The sequence below is a fragment of the Halichoerus grypus genome, chromosome 10 (assembly GCF_964656455.1).
Source record: "Halichoerus grypus chromosome 10, mHalGry1.hap1.1, whole genome shotgun sequence".
Lineage (NCBI taxonomy): Eukaryota > Metazoa > Chordata > Mammalia > Carnivora > Phocidae > Halichoerus > Halichoerus grypus.
This window is the reverse complement of record NC_135721.1, coordinates 37085374-37088778: the sequence shown is the minus strand read 5'-3', so window position 1 is coordinate 37088778 and position 3405 is coordinate 37085374. Positions and strand designations below refer to the sequence as shown.

Sequence of the window (3405 nt, the reverse complement as noted above, 5' to 3'; positions counted from 1 at the left end):
TATATCACCTTGGTGAATTTGCCTGATTTTTCTAAGCATCAGAACCTCCTCCTCCTCCTCTTCTTCTCCTCCTCCTCCCCCTCTTTCTCTTCCTCCTCCTCCCCCTCCCCCCAGTAGGTAAGACACTGGCATTAACTGGCAGTTCACTTCCTCCTTTCCTCTGAACTCCAGGGCCCCTTGAGGTGAAGCCTTCCTGCAGTTTTTAACCACCTTCTGCCTGGACACCACAGTTCTTTGCGTAATCGCCAATACAATTTCCCCCTGATCAGCTCTTGGTTCCTTGGGGCGGGAATCGTGACTTGCCCAGCAACACCCCAGGAACTCAGTCCAGTGTCTGGCACACACAAGTGATTGGAAAACACCCGCCTTCCTCGCTGATTCCTAGGCGTACAGACCCGCTCCGGAGGCTGCAGAGACGCGGAGGAACCCGCCCAAGCTGCAAGGGCCGCAGAGGGCGCGGGCTGTAAATGCGCAGAGGCGGGAGGCTGGCCCACGCTCCGGCCGGCTCTGGGAAGCCTCGGGCGTCTCTGCTCCCGCCCGCTTCTAGCCAGGCGAGCCAGGCCGGGCGGCAGAGCGGCTGGAAACCCGGCAGCTCCCCGCCCCGCGGCGCGCGGAGTCCCCGGGGGCCGCGGCGGGGACGGGGCGCTCGGCTCAGCCCAGCCGGCTGTCCCGGGACGCGGCGCGAGGACGCTCCGTTAACCTCCTGGCTCGCTCTGATACCGAGGCTGCATAAAGGGAGGGCTCCCATGCAAATGAGGGCCAGTGTCGCGGAAGGCTAAAGACTTTTAATTAAAGGAAGGCACCTGGAGACCCAGCCGGTGGGAGGAGGGAACTAGAGCAAGTCTGCCGCGGCCGGGCGGGGAGGGAGTCGGCCCATGCGGGACTCGCCCTCGTCGCGGCCCCTTCTCCGGGCCCCCACCCTCCTCCCCGCGCAGACGAGGGCGCCTGGAGGAGAAGAGGGGCCTTTCTGTCCTTTGGAATAGCTCTGACATTGGGCCGCTGGCCCAGCGCCCTGGGACCTAACTCTCAGACCCCAGAATCAAAATTGTCTGGAGGAAATAAATGGCCCCAAAGGACTAGGCAAGTGAGAAATAGAGTTGGACTCCCAGAACTGCCAGCGTCAGGACCTCTCTGCTGCGTAGCCGGGAATTCCAGGTAGCACTGAGGCCAAGGATAACATCTGGGCGAGCCTTTCAAAGCCCACGCTATTTTATTATCAGCATGATCCCTAAGAACTTCAAAGCGCTTAGCAAACCCTGTGTCATGTGCTTTACTTATTTAATCTTCAACAACCCTCAAAATGTAGGTGTTCTAATTATCCCCATCTCACAGGGGAGGCGACTGAGGCCGCAAGAGGCTAAGTCACTTGGTTAGGCCCTCCAGTAAGTGGTAAAGCAGAGCCTCCAAGACTACCCAGCTCCAAAATTCAAGGTCTCAGGGCCCTTTTCTTTAGAAAGGAGTAAGAGCGCCCAGAATGGCGGACATGGCACACAGGCAGCACCTTGGACAGCGTCTACCACCTAGTTGGTGCTTACGAAGAAGTAGGTGCTCAATAATTGTAATGCTCCTCCCAGGCTAAACATTCGCTATATTAAGCCCATGCACGAGTCCCCAGACCTAGTTCTTTTTCTACGTCTGGTTTTATAAATGCTGGTGATGAACTGATTCTGATTCATATGATTCATCTTCTGTAGGGAATGTCTGACCCTATGTTATCTGATCAACCCTAAGAAATGACAACACAACTAGTGTAATAACTTGAGGATAACCATTACCAGTTTGGTGATTACCACTTGCCATTAAATGAATCGTAAAAGTAAAAGTAAAAGAATTTTTATGGGAAGGCAAAGAAAACTTGAATAGTCAAAATAATTTTGCATAAAGAAAAAAGTTGTAGGATTCACATTACTCAGTTTTAAGAATTACTATAAAGTTACAGTAATGAAGATAGTATAGTATTGGCAGATGGAGAGATACATAGATTAATGGGTCTTAGGAGATCAGAAATGGAGTCATACAAATATGTCCAGCGGATTTTTGACAAAAGTTCAAAAGCAGTTCAATGGGGCAAAAGAGAGTCTATTCAACAAATGATGTGGGAGAATGGACACACATATGCCAAAAAAATTAACTTCTAATAATTGTAATGCTCCTCCTCCCTTGCCCAGACCTTCCTTCATATGTCAGTGGGTACGGGTGGGGAAGGGAGGATGTTCCTCTGGAGAATGACTCTGGAGAGATAAAACTTGGAACACAAAAATCACCTACTGGGGCTCAAGAACCAGGGTTATGGGCAAGGGTCCCTCAGGTGCCTGGACCCCAGCCTGTAAAACAATATCTTTTCCGCAAGTAACATGGCAAAGGGTGAGTGCTGTTTATTGTCTTTCCCTCTTTCATCATGGAAAGGTATGCTGAGGACTAGAGCAATGCAGAACTGGGACCTCTGAACCCATAAGGAGTACCTGGGACCTCAAGCTCCCTGACTCCAATTCACCTCTTATCACTTCTCAGGCTTTTGGCTAAGATCAAGTGCAGATTCACCTCTGTTTTACTCTCTACATGCCGGGCGCTCAAGAATCTTGCAGTGTAACAAGCAAATTCCTTATTCTCCAGACTGTTAAAATCAAGGTTGCTGTGTCCACCCAGCTGGAAGCTACCGCATCGTGCCATCTCCCTTAGGGTCACCTATAAGGAAAAAAAAATAAACAACCCAAGCTTGGTGGGACTCTCTTACAGTCACTGAATGGCCTGTGGAGTGAAACCTACCAGTAAGCTTTGCCTGAGTGCGCAGAGGGTGCAAAGCCCTGTCTGACTCCTCATTCCTCCAGCGACAGTAACAACAAACACATTCTTGTGGTGCAGGCCAATATTTTACAGACCTCATTTTGTTTAAGATCATCTACAATCATATATGGCAAGCATTATCATCTCCATTTTATAGATGAGGAAACTAAGTCTCAGAGAGGTTAGGTATCTTGCCCAAGGCCATTCAGCTTAAAAGCAGAGAAGCTGGGATGTACTCCCTGACAGCTTGGTCTGGCTCTCCAGAACGCCCCACCCACCATGTTTTTTAGTCTGGCAGGTTCACCCAGAGTTCAGTAGCCCCAAATCCTTGTCTAGTGGCCTGCTGGTTCTGTGAAGGAAGATCTCCTTCCGAGAGTGGGCTTCATGGGAATCCCTGGACCCAGTCATGATAGGAGGAAAACCTTTGGATTTCTAAAATATCAAAGTTAGTGATCAGCAGTCTTCACCACCCAAAGCAAAGGTTGGAGGACAATGGTGAAAGCCAAAGTGTCACCAAGAATCAAACAGTAATGACGTTGCCAGCGGCTGTCACTCCTTGTGGGGCCTAAAGCCAGGATGGGCTTACTGTTTGCTTCTCGCTGATCTACTTCTTCCTGGCTC

At 50.5% G+C, this 3405-nt stretch overlaps 1 pseudogene; it reads left to right on the top strand.

The window, feature by feature from the left end:
- The first annotated feature begins 1556 nt into the window (after positions 1 to 1556).
- On the top strand, positions 1557 to 1662 carry LOC118535284 (small nucleolar RNA SNORA72; annotated as a pseudogene).
- Positions 1663 to 3405: the final 1743 nt, after the last annotated feature.